At 41.3% G+C, this 12,741-nt stretch overlaps 1 non-coding gene across 1 annotated transcript; it reads left to right on the forward strand.

Moving 5' to 3' along the window:
- Window positions 1-645: 645 nt before the first annotated feature.
- On the forward strand, window positions 646-727 carry Trnal-aag (transfer RNA leucine (anticodon AAG)). The gene has a single exon. It is a non-coding gene; the product is annotated as a tRNA-Leu (tRNA).
- Window positions 728-12,741: the final 12,014 nt, after the last annotated feature.

Consider the following 12,741-nt stretch of genomic DNA (forward strand, 5'->3'; position numbering starts at 1 on the left):
TTCAGTACATTTGGTTATATATCAAAACATGATGTGCCTATGTTTTGACACAACATTAAAAAAACGGTCAAAGTGTGAATCCAGCCATTATTTTTATAACGACCGCAAGGCACGTCACAGAATTGACCAGAAATTATGGAAATATGTGTTACAACCCCACGTGGAGAGCCCCGCTGGTTGACAAAGCTCCCTACACCTTTTCAAATCTGATATGCACAGCAAATCAATACAGAGTGGTGCGTAGAGCTGTAGGAACAAAGCGGGCGAGTACAGTTTCGTCAAGCTACGAAGGATATTGTTTCCTCGCGAGTCTATGGACTCCGGTATTGTTCGGCTGTAGTCCATAAATGTGTCAGTTTGTCAGGCTGTCCATTATTAATTCACTTCTAGAATGAAAAACAATGGTGAAAAACGAGAATACAGGCGTTGATCCAACTCCACTGTGTCACAAGCATGAACCAGGCGTGTTTTCTGGACGTGACAGTGGGGAGACATCCCTGATAGCAAGTCATTGTTTGCATGCAGAGGATTTCCTGAATTTTTTTAAACAAGAGTCTGCAGACAGATACTAACTTCATCAAACCACAGAAACATTTACACAAATTGGGAGGAAATTATTTGTATAATCACGCTGATGAACTCAGCGGTAGCGTGGCCGAGCGGTCTAAGGCGCTGGTTTAAGGCACCAGTCTCTTCGGAGGCGTGGGTTCGAATCCCACCGCTGCCATATAGTTTTGTCATATTTTGTTTTGCGTTAAAAAATAAACTGCGTATAAACGTAATACCGTTTTTTTAACCAAACGAATGACCCAAACAGAACTTAATGTTGCATAAACTCCTAGAGGAATACATACTTTTGGGGAGTGTTTTGTATTGAAACTAGACTTTTGTTACAGCTATAGAGCTGAAAAAAACACCTTTTTCATGATTAACTAAAAGCCTAAATATTTTTGTAAAACATCCATCTTACAACAATGTGTATTTTTTCGCAGACAATGTCTTTCCTCAGAACAGTTGAAGCATAAATATGTTTTTCAAGCATTCAAGCATGTCTTGAATATTCTGTCTCGAAGAAACGTTCCAGGCGCTCTCCGTACAACATGCCAACACTGATAAGCACAATTGACTTATCTCAGTTGTTGTTTCAGTGCTGTGTTTGTTTGTTTGTTTGTTGTTTAACGCCGCACTCAGCAGTATTCCAGCTATATGGCGGTGGTCTGTAAACAATTGAGTCGGAACCAGACACTCCAGTGATTGATATCATGAGCATCGATCTACGCAATTGGGACACGATGACATGCATCAACCAAGTCAGCGCGCCTGACCACCCGATCTCGTTATAATCACCTTTTTATGGCAGGCATGGGTTGCTGAAGACCTATTCTACACCGGATCTGCTGTGTATGTATACTCCATTAATACAGGCAGTCTTTGACTCAACTTCTGAAATCTTAAATGGCGTTTGAAATATCCTTTTTCTCTAAAAAATATTTATATATTGAAATGTATAGGCTGTGGATGGCGAAAATCTAATCGTTATTATGGGATAGGGAAAAATCAAATATTTGTTATGGCTGGGATGTTGAAAATCAAATTTTAGTTGTGTTCGAGATGGAATATTAAGTAAAGGCTTATTTATTGCCCCGATAGACGAAATTTAAACTTGGCTGTGGTCGGGTATCGGAAATAAAATCTTGGTTATGGTTGGGATGGATGAATAAAAACGTATGCATGGCTGTGACAGCGAAATTAAGTTTTAGTTATGGCCGGGATAGAAAAATGAAAGCTTATTTATGGCTTTGATATTTCCAACTCAGGGGACAGTTTTTGCCTTCTTTGGTGGTTGTGATGTCAAATGCTTACGTTTCATCCACAGTCACAAATCGGAGAACGTTTCTGGATCAGCTTCAAACAGAGCTAGATTATCACGAGACATGGTGCGTTTTTCTAACCCAAAGAACTGATACATTCTTTATTCCCAAAGTGTGATAAAGGAATGCACTATTCATGATGCTCAGTCATTCGTCGCTCGGTCATCACCACATCGTGGATTCTCTGGATTATTTCTAGTGTTGCTGATCCAGCAGGACGTCCAGGACCAGGGTCGTCTTCAAGGTCCTGCGTAAACTGCTACCTCATTATGGTAGCAAAGGAAGGGCCATTCGTCCCTATGGACGTACTCGTGTCTTCATTGATGGCTTTGAGCGTTAAGCCCATTTTCTTGGCAGTACTGGAGCACTGCACGTTTCTCAAGTTTTTTGCATTTTCGAAAGGTCACAGCCGTCTGGTTATTTTACTGACTGGGCACAGCGAAATATTTTGCTCAGTTGACTCCAGTTTTGTGGATATACCTCCTTTGCACCATGTATTGCCCACAACAACAGAAGGGGAGGTCGGGTAGCCTAGTGGTTAAAGCGTTCGCTCGTCACGCCGAAGACCCGGGTTCGATTCCCGACATGGGTACAATGTGTGAAGCCCATTTTCTGGTGTCCCCTGCCTCGATATTGCTGAGATATTTCTAAAAGCGGCGTAAAACCATACTCACTCACCACAACAACAGATTAAACTATTACGCAATTCCATCTATGTGAGTCTCAGAACTTGTCAATCAGAACTAGGTCAAAGAAGCTGGAACTTGTAACGGTATATTTGTAAATGACAAAACATACTGCCAGGATCTGATGGTCTTGGGTTCGAATCCAAAAATCCAAATATCACTCTCGGATTATCAGCACCATACCCGAAATTACTGGTTTCGCCGAAGAAGCAACCGACTGGGATCCGTATCGGGGAAATCGTCCGGATTAAGGGGTGTACCGATTAACGAGGTCTCACTGTAACTGAACCTGAAACTATATGTATCATTTTTCCTTTGTGAATTACATATTGTTGTACTGTTTTGGAGGGACTGAACGAAACATTTTTACTTTTGTTCTGTAGGTTCTGCAGCACTAATCTTTCTTTTAAACTTTTATTCCCATCTTATGGTTACACAACAAATCAAAAGTCTTTTATTTTATTTCGCAAAATCTGCGAAACTAATTGCCCCTTTTATGGGACCAAGGATCTTTATGACCCCCCGGGCGTCGGCACAAGCGTGGTGTTGGAAGACAAGGTATACATGTACATCCCATATGGTGACAGTTTTTCATTTTTCATATTCTAATTTCATTCTTAATACCACATCATTAAAGTGCTCCCTGAAAATTGAAAATGACTTCAAATGTCAAGCACAATAGATTGAACGAGAACAAATAATGAACTACACATAGATAATTCAATTATTGTCTTTTTTGTCAGCCGCTACGTTTGATTTTCTCTGTAGTCTTGCAGATTTAGACTCACAACGTGTTCATACGAATTAGGAACGAGAATAACAGATTATCATCAATATATATTTAAAGTTATACATGTACTCTGAAAATGTATTCACTTTAAAGTCGTATACGAACTTCGACCTTCATCCTTCGCGAGTTGAATGATTCAGATTCATTGGAGTGAGTGAGTATGGTTTTACGCCGCTTTTAGCAATATTCCAGCAATATCACGGCGGGGGACACCAGAAATGGGCTACACACATTGTACCCATGTCGGGAATCGAACCCGGGTCTTCGGCGTGACGAGCGAACGCTTTAATCACTAGGCTACCCGACCGCCCCTTGAACATTAAGATAACGAGAGCAGGTATAGTAGATTCACCTGTAAATGAGGCCGACTCTGTAATTAGATACAACTTTCTCTTAGACGAGTTGCATTTTGTATTTAAGAGTAAATTAAACTGACCTTTTTTTATAAGAAAACGAAATTTTACTGAAGGTGTTAGTCAATCCGCGAAAGTGATTGCGAAAGTTAGTTTTTGTCACTTTTTAACCCAGTAAATGTACATATATACACATCAGCTGTATTTCAGAGTCAGAGCGATATTTATCATACCACTACCGCTAGTTCATACATGTATTCATGTACATTTGTACAAGACAAGACACAATGCAAGTTGATCATAAATTAAATATTCAAGTCAAAAAGAATATTTAATGATAAAATTATTATAGCAGGAATATTTTATAAACTGTTGTTTACATGTATTTATCAAATATACCTGCAATCCATTCACAGCGTGGCATCATAAAACACATTGTACATGTATGTCATGGTCCGCCTGCATTGATGGCGTGATAGTCCCCTAAAACTCCTAATTAGTGCCATAAAACAAGAACATAGTTTTCGCAGAAATCCGCTGATTATTCGTGAATTATTCGCAAATTATTCGCAAATTATTTGCATATTATTCGCGAATTATTTTCAACTTATCCGCGGAATATCCGCGGATTATTTGCAAATGTACTGCAGAACTCGAAAACAAACTTCTGCGATGTAGTGTATGTATGGGTTACGGATGGCCCCGTGGTCGTATCCACTGAAATTCTTTGTTGAAGCAGGATCCGCTGATTTGGGGTTCGAATCTCGGTTTTGCTCGAATTATTGTCGGCAGTTTGTCAGCATCTTAACATAAATGTCTTCGACCGTGGGCTCCCCACCCCCCCCCCCCCCCCCCCCCCCACCCCCCACCCCCCAACACACACACACACACACACACACACGTTAATCTGACACTCTCTCATAACTGAAATACTCATCAAACCAGCGTTAAATCCCACTCATTCACTCACTCACTCACTCGTACATGGGCGTCACGAGCAGAACCACGAGAAGCAGTCGTAATATATCTACAACCTGCTCACATCCCATTCAACGCCATGTCAGATCAATGGCTGCCTGTGCTCTGGTATTAACCACGTTATAATGGCATTGGTAGCGGGGGCGGATCTGACTGATGTATGGGGGTGTAGGGTTGGGAGGTGGTGGGGTTAGATGGTGGGATGGGGTGGTCGGGGTGGTTATGGTGACTGAATAAAACTCCTTTTCCTTCATCTATCCTTCCCCACTCCAATGTCCTCGCCTAGCAACACTTGGATAAATTGCCTAAATTCAGTATAGGTTTCGCGTTATCTAAACCATCCATATTAATATCATTCCTTCATAACAATATATCAAGCGACTTGGTAGATATCTCAAATTTGAAGACATTTCTTTTAATTCAGTTCTGAGGCTATTTTCGCTTTAGACACAATGTGGCCTTTAATTAACATAACCATCCGATATCAGTTCAGAAAGTGACCCTTCTCTAAAGCTGTAGTCCTGAGTGAGCCAGTGAAACCAACAGGGGGCACGTATATATTCTAATCCCCTGAGAAACTCCGCAATCAACCCAAGATGAGGTTCATGCCAATAATATCATCATTCGTTTTGACAAAATTTGAATTTGAATGTGCCTTTTCCTGTTTTTTGAAGCACGTTACGAGATTGCTGCCTTCTGATGTCGAGGCTTCAGAAGATCCAAGATGGCGTCCTGCCCCTCGAGAGGCACAGTTTGACAGGGGCATGTCTGATTTACTTAGATTGGATATTCACGAACACTGTTCCCAACCTGTCTTGCAATTGCAGTGAAGGGGGAAATGTCATGTTGAAAAGGCCATTCTAAAATGTTATTTTCAGGCTTTTAAGACCTGCAGAATATGACCATTGTACAAAATGACCAACGGTACACCGCCTGCCTCTAATCCCTAGACACTCCACGTAACTCATTTATGAAATTCGATTTGGGGCTTCAAGAACGTGACGTCTCCGAATTTCATTACAGAGAAATGTATCGGTGGGAAAACATGTTTGCTATAATTCTTCACTAAATGTATTTATATCTTTTTTTCTGAAAGGAAAAAAGTCGTCGAGGTGTGATTCTCTTCTCAGTCTATATTGTTCGTTTTCATGCAGAGGGAATAACTTCAGCACCATTTCCTTCGTCTTCTTTGCCTGTGTCCCTAGACTTCTCACACTTAGTCATAAATGTGGAATGTATTTGTTTTGAAGTTTGTATGGGCACCGAATGTGTTTGGGGCACCAGCGCGTAAACATGTCCATTTGGAGACTTGGCTTATTTTATAAACGACGGTAAAGTGCCTTCGAAAATGCAAAGACCAATTATTGTTCAATCAGTCAAACTATAACTATGTTACAGAGGCTGCATCTGTTCAGCAGCTACCAAGAATCTCCAATCTAGAGGGGGCACGGGTGTCCCAGTCGTCTAAGGCGTGGCTATTCGCTGTGTTGCATCCGTGGGGCATACAAGAAACCTATGATTGTTGGTTCGAATCCCGGTTCGCCCCAATTATGTTTCTATGTTTGTCAGTACCATACCCGTGCTCGTGGGTTTCACTGAAGTGGTAAACGTCTGAGACCTGCATCACTTCGGGCTTTTCTCCCACGTTAAGCTGACATGCCGCTATATAACTGTTATTATGTTAAAAGCGGCGTTCAACCCAACCCTACTTACCCCAATCTTGAGTCGTCACTAGTATCCTACTCCTTGTAAATACAAGCACCAAAACCTGGTCCATGGCCATGAGAAATATCTGCTAAAAGCAGAGTATCACTTTATCATACACGCGATATATGAATCACTATACAATAGGACCCGTGAAGATTCCGGGGTAGAATAGGTCTTCAGCAACCCATGCTTGCTGTAAAAGGCGACTATGCTTGTCGTAAAAGGCGACTAAAGGGATCGGGTGGTCAGGCTCGCTGACTTGGTTGATGCATGTCATCGATCCCAATTACGTGGATCGATGCTCGTGATATCAATCACTAGATTGTCCGGTCCAGACACGATTATTTACAGACCGCTGGAATATTGCTGAGTGCGGCGTTAAACAACCAACCAACCAACCAACCAACACTATAAGATAGTGATGAAACCAGGTTCGCGAAAAGGCTATCGTATCCCGCCCGCTGGTGGCACCCGTCACCAATACATGCACAGGCAGATCATCTGAAACAACACGAGAACATTTGGTACAAGTAAAAGTAAGGAATTGTATCAAACCCCTTTTTTGTCACTGATGGGTCATATTTGGAAATGTCTATTACACAACCTTTCGAAGGCATTAGTATTACCTTGAATGTCGTATCCCTGATCAATATTTGTGGAAACGTCGTATGGCGCTCTTTGTAGTCTTTCGAACATTGTTGCTCAACATGAAGGGAAAGGTTGAGTACTGGAAAGTGGAAGACATCCTCTTGTCATGCAGTGTTGTGGAGAGTTTTTGTCGCTCCGAATCTATCTGTGTGTATAGATTTAAATGGTAAAACGGATGAGGCGGTCTCAGTTGTTGCATTTATATCTCGTTCAGGTGGGAAAGTCAGTGGAAGGGATGGGCTATTTCAGCATTATTGCACGATATCAGATTGTTTTGTTCTTACCAAACCGAGCAGACATTCTGACTCGTATTTATAAAGAAAACGATCAGCAAGGAGGGTCGCACAATTGTTGTAAATGGGGCATTCAAGACAATATGTAACCCGTGAAGATACTGCTTAGAGTGGTCTTCAGCAACCAATGCTTGTCGTAAGACTAACGGGATCGGGTGGTCAGGCTCGTTGACTTGGTTGATGCATGCCATCGTATCCAAAATGTGTAGATCGATTCTCATGGTGTCTATCACTGGACTGTCCGGTCCAGACTCGATTATTTACAGACCGCCATCTTATAGCTGGAATATTGCTTAGTGCGGCGTTAAACAAAGCAACAAAAAGTAAAAAATATAAAACAATATGAAAACCACTAATGTGGGAGGTAACTCGTCACCCCGAGCACTTGTTTCAAGGGCCAAGTCGCTTTAACTCCTAGCTACTAACTATTGCCTACTACTACTACTACTACTACTACTACTACTACCACCACCACCACCACACAACCACTACTACTACTGCTACTACTATCTCTACTACTACTTCTTCTACTACTACTACTTCTACTATTACTACTACTACTACCACCACCGCCGCCGCCACCACTACTACTACTACTACTACTACTACTACCGAACTTTACAGAGGTTGTACGGAAAAGTACATATGTACTTGAAAAAGGTGTATGTGTTGAAATTAATACACATCCCAAACGCCGCTTTTAGCAATATCCCAGCAATATCGCGGCGAGAAAATCCAGAAATGTGGACAGTATAAAATCATCAATTGGTTTTAAATGAACCTGCAAACTTAATGTTCTTTAAACTCATTTTTTCGAAACCCAAGGGCATTAATTAAAATTAGTTTCAAACACTGATTAAAAAAGTCTTGTACCCCTTGGCTGGTCAACACAGTGACTTTAATTGCTTCGCAGCAGTGATATTTAACTGATTGCCCATTTCAAAAGATGCATTGTGAGCTATAAAATGTCTTCTGGTAGGTACTGAAATGTTCTGGATACAAACAGGTGTCGCATAGCCTTCCTGACCTATTGTTGTGTTCATGACTATCCCTGTACTGTTCAGTATTAATCAAATACCTCTAGGAAATATCTCTCTCGCTTAACCTTAAGCTAATGTCGTGACATTTGATTAAAGGCTAGTGGCAGTTACTCTTTATTTGCGTATTGTGTTGTTTGACCATCGTGATGCTAATTTGTGCCCTTAACACTTTGTAATCATGACTTGTAGACATATCGGGTACTTCCGTAAACGGCTGTTCCGAAATCTCTGCAAATTTGCGTTCACCTGTTACGGTCATGTGACCTTGGACTTTTCTGACTGTTCACACGCGATCTGTCTGTAATCCGACCTGTCGACGTCCTGTCAGTGTTATCATCTAGAAGCCTTCCCTTAACGCTTTGGGTCGCCTCCGTCGTGTAGTGGAGCGTCTGCCCGGTGAGCAGAAAGACGGTGGTTCAATTCCTAGCCGCGTCATACTGGAAGATGTTAAAATATGGTACTTGTTGTTACCCTGCCTGGCGCTCGGTATTAAGGGAAAAATCAACGACTGGTCAGCTCGGAGTCAGCATAATGTGTGGGGATTCAATGTAATATTGCGGTATGCTATCTCAGTGGGTGGGCTAGCACCATGAACCCATTTGTTCATATAAATAAGTACTTGTCTAGGTTAATGTTCTAAAACCAAGGCCAGACCATTAAAATCTATCAATTTTTTGGGTTGCTCAATTTGACATCGGTGTACAGCTCCCCAAAACTATATGTTTTGAAAAATGTGGCATGCAGAATTTCGTGATGTCATCATCCCTTAGGAGTGTAACGCGAGCATGTTTGGAATATTATTTGAGTTTAAAAAGGCGACAAAAGGTGTTTCCTTAATCATAAGAAGTCTCTACTTAAAGCAGAGACCATTGTGTGCCGACTATATCATGAGCATGTGTATTTGAATCACTATGAACAAAAATGATGATACATGGTGTTCGCCTAAAGGCGAGCGTATCCTGCTCCATCAGTGGCACCGTCACAAACACATGCAAAGGTAAGTCAATTTGTTCACATGAAAAACACGGAAACATATCAAGTCCAGATGGGGAATTGCATCGGACATAATTTTCGTCACTGGATGTCAAGCGTGCAATGCCCTTTACATGTCGACCATTAAACTTTTAAAAGCTTTGCTGAGGTCTTGAATATTGTACTCTTGATCAAACAACTTTTGAGCAAGAGTCTCTGACGCTTTTTTTAAATCTTTGTGAACAGAGCATGTCCAATCGTTCAGCTTGGTGTGGGATTGATCAGCTTGGGAGGGAGGAAGGCCAAAAGCGATTCAGATCTCGAGACATTTACCACTTTGATGAAATTCACGAGCTAGACCATGGTGCTGACAAAACTAGGAACATATTCAGGGCGAATATGGGACGTGAACCCACTATCCTAGGTAAAAGAGTTGAATTTGTTTAGGATCCTTTGACAATATGTGTTCGTATCGCCCTGACCACGGCCTCAGACCATGCGAAATATTGGCTAGGTCATGACCACTGTCCTCCCCAGTATCGACTGATGGAGCTACCTATTGCATTGATCCTTCTAACAATGACTTGTAATTGGTTTATGGTCCGTCGATGTTTGTTGAAGTATATTTGTCAAGCAGGACCTGAACCATTTCGACGTGATGCTGTGGCCCATGACCTAATTAACAGGTGTGGCTAATTTTTTACCTTGACTTTACACGTGACCTTTATGAACTTTATTTTGTTCTCAATCCCGACATTTTTGTTCGAGTGCCACCTGGATACAAACAAGTGACAGCGGAATGGATGTTTGTCGTGCCATGTTTAAATTGATCTACGTGTGTTGCCATCAACAACTTTGAGAGTAAATATAGCTGAAAGGGAAAACAATATTACTTAATGTTAAGGTAATGAAATTATGGCTGTGAAGAACACAAAGTCAGATTTAATTATCATGTTGTAATAATATAATCTTCCCGACTTGCAAAACAAATGTATTGATATGTTAGGACATTTCATGCAACGGAGGGAACTGTTTTGATAAAAGCTGTTTTCTATCTTTAAAGTTTGTCTTGAAAGTGCCTTTGCCGTTTTGTTTGATACCTTTATTTTCTAAAGGAGAGTTAGTACCTGATAAATTAATCTTGAAATTTAGAAGAATGATTTCGTCAAAGCAACAAGGAGTCTTTATGACCATCTTGTAAACGTTTTTCTTTTACTTTTCCTTCCTTCCCTTGGGGCAATGTAATCCTAATCCAGAAACCTGTCACACTTTTATTGAGGAAAGCCACAAAGTTAACCGTATTAAAATGGTTTAGCTTCGGTTTTGTCGAGGTAAGAACCCCTTCTTAAAGCCTTTGCCTAATTTCGGGACATCATCAATAACATTATCGTCTTTATGCTAAGAAGTAATCTTCGTTTCAGAAGTTTGGAGGAAAAGGCTAAAGCAAGAGATCTGTTAGGTGTTCCAATAAAACCAGGTACATCAAATCCATTGAATTGGTTTTACATTTGCACAGACCAATGTCACATGTCCCGATGAACTATTTCTTATTCATTTACATTTGGAAACATATTTGTAATCATCGGTTTTCTTACAGAGGCCCTAACCATGTAAGGGTCGTTCACGTTGACCAGACAGCCCAGATGAACATGACTGTGTCACGGTACTCAGGTCAAATGGTGCACAGTGTACCAACAGGTGAAAATTGGAGGAAGTCTGAATTGAACGGTTTCGGGTCGATTCTCCTCGAGTGTCTAGTCTAGGCTAACATAATGACAGTCTTTAGCGGGACCACTTCATTGGCTACGTGTTATCAGCAAAGTCTGTGCTGGAAATCTTAGGACACAAGCAGAATACGATCCGTTGTCATAGTTTCCTGAAATGAGATCCCTTAGACTTGAAGAACTAGTGTATAAAAGTGGTTAAACTTCTGACTTGGTTCATGATAGTGTTAGGGGCGGTCGGGTAGCCTAGTGGTTAAAACGTTCGCCGAAGACCCAGGTTCGATTCCCGACATGGGTACAATGTGTGAAGCCCATTTCTGGTGTCCCCCGCCGTGATGTTGCTGGACTATTGCGGCGTAAAACCATACCCACTCGCTCATGATAGTGTTGGAAACGTAAGCTGAGAGAGTCCTAACCGTTTTAAACTCATTACTGCGAAAGATGGACTGCGTGGGTCTAACGTGTATCACTTCAATTAACTTCTTGAAGCTAGAGTCAATAATGATCGTTAACAATTTAGGTTTGACGTTAACGTTTGCGTAGCTCAACGTGTTTTCAGCACACTTGTTTGTTTGTTTGTTGTTTAACGCCGAACACAGCAATATGACGGTAAATAATAAATAAATAATCGAATCTGGACCAGACAATCCGGTGATTGACATCATGAACATCGATCCACGCAATAGGGATACGATGACATGCTTCAACCAAGTCAGCAAGCCCGACCACCCGATCCCGTTAGTCGCCCCTTACGACTAGCATAGTCGCCTTTTAAGGCAAGCATGGGTTGCTGAAGACCTATTCTACCCCGGATCTTCACGGGTCCTGCATACATGTACTACATGGTACGGACGAAGGTACAGAGAGGGGCTTGTCGCCTAAGGAACCTCGATTCTCTGTGATCCTATGATCGTGGATTCCAGATTCGCACTGAAAATATCTGCAAAAAGGCCAACATCTTCTACTTGCGTCACTTTGGGATTTCGTCCCACGTCAATCTGACACGCCTTAGTATTGTTGAAACTTTGTTTAACTCAAACTCATTCACTCTTGTCAAAGTGGGTTGATGGGAAAACGTACTGTAGTAGCAGGTTGTAACTCAGGTATGAGCAGGATTTCGTAATTCGTGTAGGACCAACACGCAGACACCCGTGTACGACCAGAATGTACTCGTGTATTAGCAACATTTAGTAACTCGTGTATTAGCAACATTTAGTAACTAGTGTATGAGCAACATGTAGTAACTCGTGTGTGAGCAACATGTAGTAACTAGTGTATTAGCAACATTTAGTAACTAGTGTATGAGCAACATTTAGTAACTAGTGTATGAGCAACATGTAGTAACTCGTGTGTGAGCAACATGTAGTAACTCGTGTGTGAGCAACATTTAGTAACCAGTGTATTAGCAACATTTAGTAACTCGTGTATTAGCAACATTTAGTAACTAGTGTATGAGCAACATGTAGTAACTCGTGTGTGAGCAACATGTAGTAACTCGTGTGTGAGCAACATTTAGTAACTCGTGTGTGAGCAACATGTAGTAACTAGTGTATTAGCAACATGTAGTAACTCGTGTGTGAGCAACATGTAGTAACTCGTGTGTGAGCAACATTTAGTAACTAGTGTGTGAGCAACATGTAGTAACTCGTGTATGAGCAACATGTAGTAACTCGTGTGTG

The sequence above is a fragment of the Haliotis cracherodii genome, unplaced genomic scaffold, assembly GCF_022045235.1.
Source record: "Haliotis cracherodii isolate W230 unplaced genomic scaffold, xgHalCrac1.p SCAF_16, whole genome shotgun sequence".
NCBI classification, from domain to species: Eukaryota; Metazoa; Mollusca; class Gastropoda; order Lepetellida; family Haliotidae; genus Haliotis; species Haliotis cracherodii.